Source organism: Caloenas nicobarica, chromosome 11 (genome assembly GCF_036013445.1).
Source record: "Caloenas nicobarica isolate bCalNic1 chromosome 11, bCalNic1.hap1, whole genome shotgun sequence".
NCBI lineage: Eukaryota > Metazoa > Chordata > Aves > Columbiformes > Columbidae > Caloenas > Caloenas nicobarica.
Window position 1 is genome coordinate 17,018,191 of NC_088255.1, and position 13,508 is coordinate 17,031,698.

The 13,508-nt window shown below is 36.5% G+C and overlaps 1 protein-coding gene across 1 annotated transcript in view; it reads left to right on the forward strand.

The window, feature by feature from the left end:
- Positions 1-13,508, forward strand: part of FHIT (fragile histidine triad diadenosine triphosphatase) — a 555,478-nt gene that overhangs the window by 88,561 nt on the left and 453,409 nt on the right. Inside the window, exon 2 of the mRNA XM_065642808.1 lies at positions 950-996. The gene's annotated coding sequence lies outside the window, so the exon portion shown is untranslated. The remainder of the gene's footprint in view (positions 1-949; positions 997-13,508) is intronic.

The following is a 13,508-nucleotide window of genomic DNA, read 5'->3' on the forward strand; positions in this document are numbered from 1 at the left end:
CCTGACCTTCAGCAAATCATATGAGGCAGCTGCATACATCTCGTGCATGACAGGAATGTTTAATCTCCATTCCCCTGTAATGCACTAGAGTAATTGAGAGTGAAATGCGTAGGGTCATATTGTCCCTTCCTTGCATACCACAAAATCAGTCTCATCATCCTTTGCACTAAGATATATGGTATGTGTTGGGTTTTTTTTTCTTATCCTTGGAGCTGAAATACTTGTGTAGCTAAAACAGGCCTCAGCAAGGAGCTTCTAACAGTATACAAAAATGAAAAATACGTTGGCTTTTCTGTTCTCTTCAGACGCTGTACTGGTTTACTGTGTAGTGGTAGGAAGTTAATGTCATATCATGTAACCCTTTCAGAAGACTGATCAGCTTTAGCAGTGCTATCTGTAAGGACAGAGTTGTGATTTGTTCTAAAGAGCAGAACAAATTAAGATTCAGAATTCATAATCTTTGGGCTGAGGCTTAAAAGAAAATCTGAATGAAAAGATGTTATGTCAAAGCTTCTTCCCAAAGAAAAATTAGGTTTTCCAAGGTTTTGCTTTATGGCAAATCTATGTTTAGTGCTTATCCTAAAATACTTGGTATTGATGGTAATGCTTTCCAATTATGATACTGCTTACTAAACAGACATTTTGGCAGCTGGTACTTTAACAGATAATCGATGCTCTAAATGTTAATGATTACTGAAGTTTTTTGCTTTGATAGTTTTGTGGCAGAAGTATGTCCTATGAAGCAAGGTACACGTTTGTAACTATATGTGAAAAAAAAAAATGTAGAAATTGAGTCTTGCCAAACCAAACTGTTCTGTTGTGAGTTCAGTAAGATTCCCATGGAGAACACACCTCTCCACACAATGACCACACATGTATTAATTTTTCCATTGAATAATTTTGTGACCCTCTCTATTAAAAGCCTCTAAATCGTGTTTTCCTTTTTCAGGTAAATATTGAGTAATACATAGAAGAGGCCTTCTCCAGCCTCCTAATGTAAGTGTGTATTTCTCATATGAATATACTACTCTATTCATTGGGACATGAGACCCATCAGTGATTTCTTCACATGGTCCTGACAGCAATGAACAAAAAATGAATTAAAAAAAATCCTAATTGCTAACATATTGTCACAGGGGAGATACGCGACACGTATCCATTTCAGTACCCATTTAAACAGTCTTTGCAAACACCTTGTAGGGGGGAAAAGCCACCCCAAACCAGCTAAATCATGTAACAGGAATCTCTGAGTCACTATATCTACATGCTTCATCTTTCAACTGGGAGCACAATCATGTGCACTGGAACACGTTAGAATGGAACAGAAGGATTACAATAGATCCAGTAATGGAAAACAGCTTTAGATACTCATGGCATGGGCTGTATATAAGGCTCTTTGTTTAAGAGATTAGGCTGGAGAGTCCAATCCCCAGTAGACGGAGCTGGGGTGAGGGTTATTTCATGACCTGTGATAGAGCTTATTCCTCTGTATCTCTTGTAAAAATGTTTTAATCCGATCACAACGGCAGATTTTTATGAAGCCAAGAGGCTTGGCATTGGTAAACAGCATACCCAGCTGTACACCCGAACCTCTCAAGAGAGACTGACTTTCTCCTGAAATCTGTTGTGAGGTACAGTCAAATACAAAGCTTCTGCTGTCTTCTGCTTCTCTGCCTGTAGCCCTCTGCATCTTCTAATTCTTCACCAAGCCAATGTTACTTAACAGGTAAATGAATTGTGCAGCTGATGTGCCTGTATGAATTGTAAAGCTAAAGTTTACTGAAGCCAGAGTATTTCCAGACATTGGAGCCTTAGTCTTTTCTGTTCAAATGCCTGTGGAAATAATGGGACCCCCAAGTGGTCATGCTAGTGAGCTGATGACTCTAATAGTAATTCCCTGAAGAAATTATATAGTGAAATCAAACCCTTTCAATACTGAACTGTTAGTTTGGCAGGGAGGAAAAACATCACTGGTTTTAACGCTAAAAGAAAAATCTTAATATAAAACTATCTTTGCTTCTTATAAGGAACCACCAGGATACTTCTGATTTGGGAAGCAAAGAAGGTTCTTACACTTGGGTTTCATTGCTCATGTTTGATAGGATTGTGGGTTTGTTTTGGTAGATTGCGGTGGAATACAATGGAAATGATCCGGGAAAGCAGGAGATGGATGATGTGGCTGGTGGTACAATGTGTTGAAGTATCAAAGCCTTGGGTATATCATTGATTAATCATCTATGGTCTCAGCTATTGGTGGCAGAGAAAAGTATACTATGTTCCCACTCTGTAAATGAATTTACTGGTTAATATAGAACTGATCTAGTTGAAGAGGAGTCTTACTTGATTTGACATTTCTAGAGTACTCCTCAGGCTCCAAATTCCTAAGAATTGAGGTAGTTTAGCGAAGAACCAAAACCAAACAAAATAAACCCCAAAACCTTATGTCCTCAAAACCATAAATGACCAATCCAAAGAGGGTAAATACTATTTTTTTTTTCCTAGGCCTAAACAGAACAGCTAAACCAGAACAGACTGAAATTTAAACAAAGTTTCAGGTTAGATAAGAAATACAGCAAGGCTAGTTAAGCATGCAAATTGATCAGAAACTCAATGATCTTCCCATTATGAATATGAATAGGTTAGGACAAAACTCCTGCCAGGCTACCTTGTAGCTCTTAGGCACTTTGATCATCTTGGGTGAGTAAAACTGCTAATACAGAAGTGACCTGGGTTTATCCAGCCATAGAGTAAAAATATGAACTACATAATATGCAGAGATACTTGCTTGCCCTTTGATTTACTGAGTGGCATAAAATGAACATGCTGCAGGACAGTGGGATATCAAACTTCTCCCTCTTCCATTTGTATTTTTATGAAGACAAAGAATTATCAATCAGTTTAAGAATAAACCCATTATTAGCTGTGTAATTTGAAAGGAAAAGTGGTTCATTTGAAAAAGCAATGGATACAATTTGATTAATTGTTAAGCATTATGTAAAAAAATGCTTTGAAATTGTTTCTTGTTCAGCTATGGAATGAGCAACTCAAGCAGTTGATGTATTGGCAGACACATATCTAGTAAATGAGTTCTAAAGTATTCACTTTGATAACCAGCAGCTATCACATATGTTGATATTTATCACTTTTCCCTTGCATAAAGCTGTGGTTAGTCTGTCATAAAATCTTTTTGGAAGAAACTCTTGCTTTTTGGTGATGGGGAGAAGTTGCTTTTTCATTTTGTACTTTATTCAAGGAATTTCTACTTCCTTACCTGTGACCCAGAGTTTTTTCTTTTTTAAACAGGTCACTTGTGAAAGGGAAACATAATTTAAATTAATATACTTTTTTTCCTTCTGGTTTCCCCTCCATAAGCTCTGCTTTACTCTAGAGAAATGAGGTCTTGTCCAGCAGAGGGATACTCAAACCTGACAAAATAGCAGGAGACATTTTCATTTTAGTGACAAGAGAGGAACAAATACATGTGTCTTACTTGTTCCCAGCTTTACAATTATGGTGAGAAAGAGGCAGACACTAGAGACTGAGTCTGTTAGAGCCAGCTGGCTCCCCAAAGGAGCTGAAAAGAGATAGTTGTAAAGGACTGGAAGGTGATACAAGTCTTACTTGCCCATTTTTTCACCAGCTGCAACAAGGTGATGCTGATAACTGTTAGTTCTATACTCACATTGGAGATGTGCAAGGGTCAGGTGTCACTCTGTAAGATGAGCAGCAGCTGATTGTCAGGGAGCATCAATATTGTCTTGGCTAAAAGATACAAATTCCACATAGGCAGGTGTATTGGTTTCAGTCTCTGTTTTGAATGTGTGGATATGATGGTTCAAATGCAGTGGCCTGAATTTCTATTGAAATGATTTCCTTCAACTGTCTTGTTCTTCGAAGTACTCTTGACAGATAAGAAATGTGCGATTCCATATCTTATAGTCACATCACCTCTAGGGTGCATCTGGAATAATTGTGTAGTATGGTATTTATTTCTCATTTAAATAAATTTCAAATATTTTACTAAACACCTAATATTTTTAAATGTCTGAAAATAATGACTGTATCGTTTTGGATCTTTGCAGGGTAGTGTACATAGTGTACTGCTGTTGAGACAAAGAAATTATAAATGACCATTAGAGGTTTTAATACATGATGTATAAGTTAAGTGAATCAGATGAGAGATACTTGTGACTGCTTGCTGAGAATAAAGAAGCAGGTATTTATTTGGGAAGTATTCAGAAAACACACTTTTTTCAATGTTCCATTGCATTATCTGACACCTGGTAAGCTGATATATTGTCATCTTTATGGTGGAAATCACCATAAATCACTAAAGCTTTTGAGAACCATTCAACTTCTTGCTTTCTAAAAAACACTAATTATGGTAAAAATTTTTCTCATTAGCAACATTATTGAATGACAGTAACCCAAGACCAATCTCAGTAGAATCTGTTAGCACAGACAATAACAAATGTTAATTCCAGAAGCAGTTTCCCTTTTGAGCAAGCAGGTGGCTGTGGTTAGTAGTTTGTTTTGTATTGCATGTGGGAGGATACAGTGGAGTTAATTTTTAATGGAATCCTGTAAATTATTGATCCCTTCACTGAAGAACTGAGTATCTCTTGCCTTTCCTAGGATTGGTCAGAACTTTAAAAAGCAGTATTCAACTGTTCTTGATATTTCATAAAATGGGTAAAAATAGGGGTTTTTTCTGTCTTTTAAAGATGTGGGATTCAGGATGATGTCCAGAATGTACAAGATAAAAATTTTAACTTTTTCAATATGCAACTTCAGTATATTTGTGAGGGGTAGCCACTTAATCTTATACATTTGGTTTTAAAGACCGAAATTATTGAATCAAAACTTGTGTAAGAAGTGAAAGAATCATTAAAAGAAAAATGAAGGCTCTGAAATAGATGGCACAACATTTATTCCTTCACTGAAATGAGCAAGATCAGGCAATAACATTTGGAGATGGAATCTCTAAGACCCATTTCAGCTGTCAGGTTCTTCTTGTTAGATCCTTCAGTTTTGTTTGGTGTCAATTTTCTTTTTTTTAGTGGACTTATGAGGCAGTAGATAGGGGTGTTATGCTGGTCATTTAAAGACAGATGGATGCAAAGCCTATTTTTGAAAAGGCCAGACATCTCTGTCTCCCTCTTTCTCTATTTGCACAATAACTGTCTTTCAAATGCTTGTCACCTTTTAAAGTTTATATCACTTGTTGCAAAGGTTGTCATACTGGTTTATTTTCAATCGTAACTATTCTCTGTGTAAGGCATTTCTTCCAACATTCTCTTTGAAGATGACCTTTCCTTAGCTTAAGTTCATGCTTCTTGTTGTTATATTTGACACAAGCTCCTATAACCTTATAAACCATACCAAGGCTTTTTTCCCAATTATTATTATCGCAGATCTTCTAGTACCTGCATGATTGAGTGATATATCTTTATTTTTGTATACTTCTTATAAAGCACTGATTGAAAATGCGAGAATTGTTCCACATGTGCTGAGTCTCATATATATGCAATAATGTTCCTCTGTCTTATAACATGTTCACACATGAAACCATTCAAAATCATATAGATAAGTAGTTTTAATATTTTTTGCATTTGAACCGACGGTACTGTGGGATTAAATTTTTGGTATTTTGTTTTTCATGGTAGCTTTTACTTAAAATATGTTTATATAGAATTGGCAACTAAAGAAATGAACCCATTTATGGGCATAATCTGCGCTAGAGAAAGTCAGTTATGTACCAAAAGCAATCTGGCTTTTCATCAACTGAATTGCTGTACAAGTTCATCTACCTGCGTTAACAGTATCTGCACAGAATGGTAATTTGTCAAGATAAATCTGTGTTAATTTTCCCTCAACTCTGTCGTAACTGGTTTAAGCTATTTTTGGTTCTGTAGGAATGAATTTACCATAGGAAGAGAATAAAAAAATCTTTGAATTCTTTTTAAACATTTCTTTAACCATCTTAAATTATCTTTTACATTTGAGGGCTCAGTTTGCTCTTGTGAAAAGTAGTTTGTCCTATAAATAATGCTTTCCCAGGAACTAGACATTTGATGTCCTTGTTCCTTTATGGTTAATGCTTTCTGTAATATTAGAATTATTTATCAAATTACTGGGAAGTACTTTTCTCTTTTGGTCTGTTGGATATCTTTTAATAAAAAAATGTATTTTTTACTTTTTTTTATTTCAAAAGCTAAGCTGCCTGGAAGGTTGTGTTCTGTAGTTCAAGCTAAAACTGATCTCGTTCTGATAAAGTATATACTTTATGTAGGACGTATGTCATCTGAAACTCACTGGTTTCTTGAATACTTAACTAAATAATTGTCTTAACAGTGGTGTTACCACTTACCTAGAGTTTGTTAGTTGTAGTGTATCTTCTATGCCTTAATTTGCTACTTCTTTAATGTGCCTCAGAATTCTGTTTATATCTATATAACTTCATTGTTTATCTTCTGAAATCAACTCAAACTATAAAATGTTCTAGTTCCTGATTGTGCTTTGCTGCAGGGCTCATTGCAAGCATCTGTTGATTTCTTTTGCCTTCCTGTAAGGGAAGGGACCAATTTAATAATTACCACATAAAATTTGTTCTGCACTCCACAGTATGATAGAAAACAGGCTTGCTAAGGAAAGTATCCTAAAGGTTGATTTGATAATCATATTTTCTTTAGAATTCTGTAATTTTTAACATTAGCTGTATGGAAAGATTATGAACTTTAAATTATTTTGAAGCTTTTCATAGAACAGTATTGTTAATGTCTGTGACACATGCTGGTTTTGTCTTTATTAAATCCTGTAGGATATTATCAGTTGGATTATTCTTGTGGTGCAACATAAGTTATAATTCATTGGTGCTTTTTAGCAAGCAATCATTCTGTTTTAAAATACTATTTTTTCTTTTTGGTTATAGAGAAGTACTTTGGCTATTTGTCATGTCCCATCAATAGCCAGCCCTGTGCATCAGTGCTGTTTGCTTACTGTCACTGCTGCTTTTTTGATTTTCTTTTTTTTAAATTATTTGACCTTGTAATATTCCTTACATTTTTTTTCTTTCATCCCAAGTCCAGTTGTGAAAAACATAAATCCACTAAATATGATCCATCTCAGTGTTGACAAAACATGAAGTCAATGGCATGGATACTAAGAATCCAGAAGTACTGTTAGTAAAATGCTTCAGCACTGAACCACATTGTTTGTATTTATAGGATGCTGGATTTTACTTAGATGATTTGAGCAAGCACTGTCTGTCTACCCTTGGCCTTGAAGAAGGTATTTTATTTCAGTATCTGTTTTTTGACTGTCTTTATATTTGAGCTCTGTGCCATCCATGAACAGGAAGACGAACATACTATTAATTACACAGATCTATGCAAAAGGAGCTAATCGAATGTATTTTTTTAAATGTAATACTGGATCCTATATCACTGTCATTTCCTAATTCTGCAAATCACCAAGGTGTACTGTGGTGCAAAAGCAGCAGAATGTAGGAATCAATAAGGACTTCTTTATGGAAAGAAACAACATTTAAAAAGGTCTAAGGAAAGAATGTCCACATAAAATAATATGGTGGATTTAAGGATTCTTTCTGAAAATGAGGAAGAAAAATCCTGATTCCAAAAGCTTATTTACACATACACATGTATGCACATGCACAAAGCTGAAGGTTCATTCTTAGATCTTTTTTTGTCTCTAGGCTGCCAGGAACAATAAAATCCAGTGCAGGGTCTGCTGTATAGGGAAGAATAAGACATTCTTGTCACAAGGGTCTAAAGAGGGAGAAATCAACTGTACTGGAACCTTGATTTGCATGAAGGAGAAAATAAAAAGTAATATGACAAGTCTTTGTAAGATTGTTTGTTTTCCAGCATATAATAATCTTCACTGACTTTGACTAAAGCTTCTTAGTATTGTCTTATGAAAACAAAAATGCTTTTGAAATATGTTAACATTAAGAAAATTTCACTCAGTCTTAGACCATGCTCACCTCAATTCTGATATCCCTGGCATGGATCATTTTTCTGCATTGCTCACAAATAGCTGGCACTACCTTTCTGAGCAGAACAGGCTATGAATACAAAATATTAATAAACCAGAAACATGTAGTTCAAAGACATGCAGTTTTTAAAAATTGCATTATGTATACTTAATGCCTAACTGACCTTTTCTGCTGTTCCTTAAATCTCTTAAAAATTCATCTAATTTCAAAGCCAGAGTATTAGCCCATTTATATGTAAATTGTCTCTAATTCATGCATTGATTTGAAAGACTAATCCAAAAGATCCTTTACCACAGGTGACCTTTTTGACACTGTACTTCTGGGAAGACTGTAAAGTGGTTTCTTATGACCTCACATCCACCTGTAGCATAACATATGCCTACTTCAGTCTGTATAAATCAGTCATGAGAGAATGGTTTTCAACCAACATTGAATTGTTAACACAATAACTGTCTCGGTTAGAGTTATAGTTAAAATAAGTCCTGTTTAAACCAAGTATTATTTTCTGTTAGCATTCTTGCATATTTTTAGATGTTAAACACAAAGTTTTCACTGATTATGCTCCTTGAATGATAAACAGTAGTGTGATCTAGCTCTCAAATGGCAATTTCTAAAGATTCTTAATTTCAAAAAACATTCAATATTTATTATTTGCCAGAATTTCATGTCATCACAAGAGCTACTAGAACAAATATGCTAAAGCTGACTTGTACGGTTTCCTATAGTAAAAGTGAAACACTTCCCTTTGCATAAGAGACTATGCAAAACTGCGGTTATTATGTATTAGGGATTATACATCCAGAAAGCGACTCTTGCTCCACATGTGCCACAGTGCACATTGCCTTGCATAGGGAACACTCACCTGACGTGATGGGCAGTCTATTATTTATTATTTTCTCCCTCTGGCAGATTATTACTGGGGGGCTCCATAATAATTCTGCAGAATTACTGCAGTCATTTCTTGCTAATACATTATGTTGAAGAAAATAAATGCTATTTTTGTTTCTGATTTCCCTTTTCAAATTTTAGTTTTTCCATCAATTAAAGCTTTAGGAGAAAAATGGTACAAAGTTCTAACATTAAAGATTGTTGCCTACCTGCATAGTCATCAATAAGACAAGAAATGATCTGATATTCTGAAAATGTATTTTAGTTATGATGAATTTTTTTGGACTAAGGAAAAGCAAAATCTGCCTCTTAAAAAACCATTTTGGCAATGAAGTATTCCAGACAGTGCATTTCTATATTATTATTATACAATAAGTGAAGATTATTTTTGTGTTGCAGGCTTCAGATGATAACACAAAATATGGTGAGTTATAATAAAGGAAGAACGTTTTGCCAGGTTATATACACTCATGGAAAGATGCACGAACAGAAACAAAAATGTGTGGAGATAATGAGCTCCAAATTGGCCTGTGTCTATAATTATAACATTTTTTCAGTTGTATCAGGATAAATAAATATTAATGGTCTTTGTGGGAGGACAGGCCTGTCTGCTCTCTATTGACTAAAGAGATTTTTTTTGTCAGATGAATGAGAACAAGGTGGCACAGACGTGTTGTTTTATCATTTGCTGTTAAAAAACATGCAGAAAAAAAACCCCAAACCCACCTACCCACCATTTTTACAGGGTAATGTAGATTTTTTTTAAGAAGATAAAACCGCATAACAGAAGAGGGTGCTGGAAACAGTAACACTTCCTGATAGATATTCTTCATAATGAAACTATCTACTTACCTGCTGTTTTAGCTGTAAGTTGTTAATTATATCCTAACTTGGCTTGTGGAGATTTCCTACTGTTAGTAAGCTTTACATTGCTACTGGGTACAGGTTTGTTGGGGTGTGTGTGGTGTGGTGTTTTTTTTTCTTTTTTCTGAAATATCGATCAAGCATTTAGTTACTATGAGTAAGTGGTGTTGTCTTGGCATATAAGGATCAAAAGGATTTTATTTAATATAAGCAAACGTGCGGGAACACGGGCAGAACATATTTGGTGAAAAAAGAATTTGGCATTTTGATGAGAATTGGAAAGGTTGGTAGAATCAAACAGTTGTATGTTGAATATTTTTTTAACAGCAACAAAAAGACAAAACAAACAAAAAACCCAAAACAAAACACAAGAAAAAACCCACAAAAAACTCCAACAAACCAACCAAACATCCCTCCACAAATAACCCTCCTCAGCCCCAATACAACTACCCAGAAACCTTGCAATGATGGTAAGACATGATGAAGATCTTGCTTTATATTGAAGGCTTGAATGGTTGTAGCTGTGAAAATCACATGTGCAAGGGAACTGAACAACAATATATATCAGTATCTTTGTCTGGTTTGCTTATGCGTTTGATTACCCTTATTATTGGCTATGGTAATACAGTTGTCTGCTCAAAAATTAGAGATAATTAGGTAATCAAAGGGGTAGCTGTAGGATGGCTGCTGAAAACCGGCTGCTCATGCCAGCAAATGTGGTGGTATTTGTGGCTGAGCCAAGACCTAGAACTAAGGCGTCTAATGTGAGATTGGTAATTCTGGAAATTTTTCTGGGTTTAGAGATGCTCAGGAAAAGCTTGAAATGGTAGTATTGGGTTTAATTACCAAACCCAGGTGGTAGTGTCTGTGTAGAGGTTACTTTGTTTCGCTGTTACCGTAGTGCGGTATGACAGAGAGTAGGATGTTGTCTAGTATTAGAGAATTTATCAGCTTTTGGGTAGGTGGCAAGGAAATACACATTTCGATTTTTCTTAGACGGGTGTAAATACAGGCATAAACATATGTATGTATTTGTTTATGTATATGGACTTACTACTCAGAGAACAAAATACAAGAATAGTAGTACCATGAAGTGAATAAGAGTGAGATTGGGTCCAAAAGTTTTGTTTATTTCTAGTATTTAAACATTCTCATTATCTGTTTCTTCTGGCTGGATAACAGTATGGCTAATTAGCTATTTTTCATCATCTTCTGGAGTGTATATGAGAAGGATGGAGAAGGAAAAGCACAGAAAGCCACCAACTTTTCAGGGTTTTCTGAATTAGTGAAAAATGTGTTGCACTATGAAGAGTGACAATACTCATACATAGCATTGCTACAGTTTGTTACTGTGAATCTGTCCCAGTGATAAAATTATTTCTGAAAGCTACGTCCATTATCCTACTCTCAGCTCTGGACTGGTGTTCTGTTTAGCTGATATGAAAAATGCTGGATTTTGATATTGAGTAGCACTGCAGACAAAAGGAGACTTGAATCTTCAGCTGTTCTAAATGGAGATGATTCTGCTTTGTGTCTTGCATGCAGAGATTTATAAGGTCTAACCATTACACATACAAAGCCTTGTCTCATTTACTGTATGCTGAGTATATAAAAGGAAGGACTCTTTTTTTTTATTGTAACTATTTCATTGGTATTTCTATTTAAGTATAAAGGGGTGTTCCAGTATAAAGTGGGAAGTGGTGCTGTACCTACTATTAAATTAAATACTACTTTGAACAGATGTGAAAAATTAGCTGGAGCTTCCAGTATCCATGATTTCAACTCCTTGTGTCCCCCCTCGAACGTTGGTGAATGATTCTCTTCAGCATGGCATACACCAAACGTGTCTCAGCAGTGCCACGTTCAAGTGAAGCCTCTGTTGCAGCCAGTGGCATTTAATGGGGTGGGACTTACAACTTTATGGAAGTCAATTCCTGAGAGGTAAATTTATGTACCAACCTGGGAGGATCAGGGAGATTGATAATGATATATTCACAGGGTGACTGTCAGGAGGGACATGACTGCAATACCAGGGATAAATGAAGATCTTGGCTCAGCAACATAATACTTCAGAGTGACAGCAAAAATAAGATGACAGAAAAGATTTGTATTGATCAAAAGAAATACTAGCCTTGGGCTAAAGGAACAAAGGGATTAACAAGAAGTCATGCAACTGGCATTCAGTGACTAAATTCTGACATGATTCAGTAGACACACCTTGGAAAACCTCTGAATTCAGGTGTCAAGGAGAGGGTTTGATGGCTGCGTTAGTGCTGAGATATTCTTCAACTGGCTGTAAGCATAAAAGAAAAAAAGGGTATGTAAGGGGGCACGTGAGGGTATGTGCTGAGCTCTTTTCCAGTTTTTCTCAGACTGGTGTGATGATGGCCTCAATGTCACAAGGTGAAGAAGGGCTGCAGTCACTTCTGTGTGCCAGGGAGACAGTTTGCTGCTGCGGCTGCTGTGTGTGTGCAGGATGGTGTGACTTACTGCCCACCAAACACACAACCGGACTTCCCTTCATGAAAGATGTTCCAGTTCACCAGGTTTAATGTTCTGTGTTAGCGTGCTTATGTTTTATGAGAGTTACACATGTTACAAGGAGAATGGGGGCCCTTTCTGTAAAGACAGATAGATGAACGTTATCCCTACTGTAATTTTCATGGCTGGAGTTGCACCTTATTACAACAGCAATACACTAATAAAGCAGGAAATTTATTTTTCCTCAGCAGAAAGGGGCGATCGCGTCCTGTGGCGTCGCTGAGCCGTGCAGGGGTATGAGGTCTCACCATACATGTCAGCTCTTCGGTGGTGGGTTCACTGCTCAATCTGGTCATCGAGTAAATGAAGTGTAGTGCTCTGTGCTCCCTGTATGCTTCTGAAATGAAGGGCTCAAGACTCTGTAAAGCATTCTGTTGGACTTCTGCTGTGTCTCAGAGGAGCAACAGCAGTGTATTAAGTAAGTGTATCAAACATAAGATTTAGCCAAATTCAGGCAGGTGAGCTTTAGATGAAGAGCTGTTGGATAACCAAGGGAGGAGCACATCCATGTGGGGGTGAGGAGATGTCTGCAGTCTAGTCTTGCTCAAAGGATACTCCGAGGTGGTCCTCAGGATGTATAAATCAACAAGTCCATGCAAATTGAGATTTGTCTCTACGGTTCTATTGCACGGGAATTTCTGTGCTTTTTCAGGAGGTTTTTAGGATACTCTGCTGCAGAGAGCAGGTTACATTTTTGCCTTGAATTTTCGAAGAAGAAAAGAAACTGTCCCTGCAAGAATTTGGTGGGCTCTAGACACTGAACTATCCCATTTTCTACGTCAGTTTCAATAGCAATAAATGTATGAAACTCAGTCAGTTTGCCTGAAGAGATCTCCTCTAGCAGAGGGAAAGTCTCTTGTGATATTCACGTATTCAATATCTGTTTTGCATATCAGGCAAATGATAGAATGAGATGGGAATGTGGAATGGAGCTGACCCATAGCTTTGTGAGGGGCTGTCCTTGTACCTTTTCCAGTCCAAAGAAATATGTTTCTAAGGTGAGAGGCTTTCTGAACATAGTCCAAAAACATGACAACAAACTTTGACTATGAAAATTTTGTTGAGAACTGTTTCATGCTTTGACTCCCGCCTGTTCTACCTCCCCACCTCTCCTGCCCTACTTTTGTTTCCTTTGAAGTTGAAAATATCCCTGCTTGGAATTTTCTTCTTCCTACAGCTTTGCAGCTTCCCGAGTCTT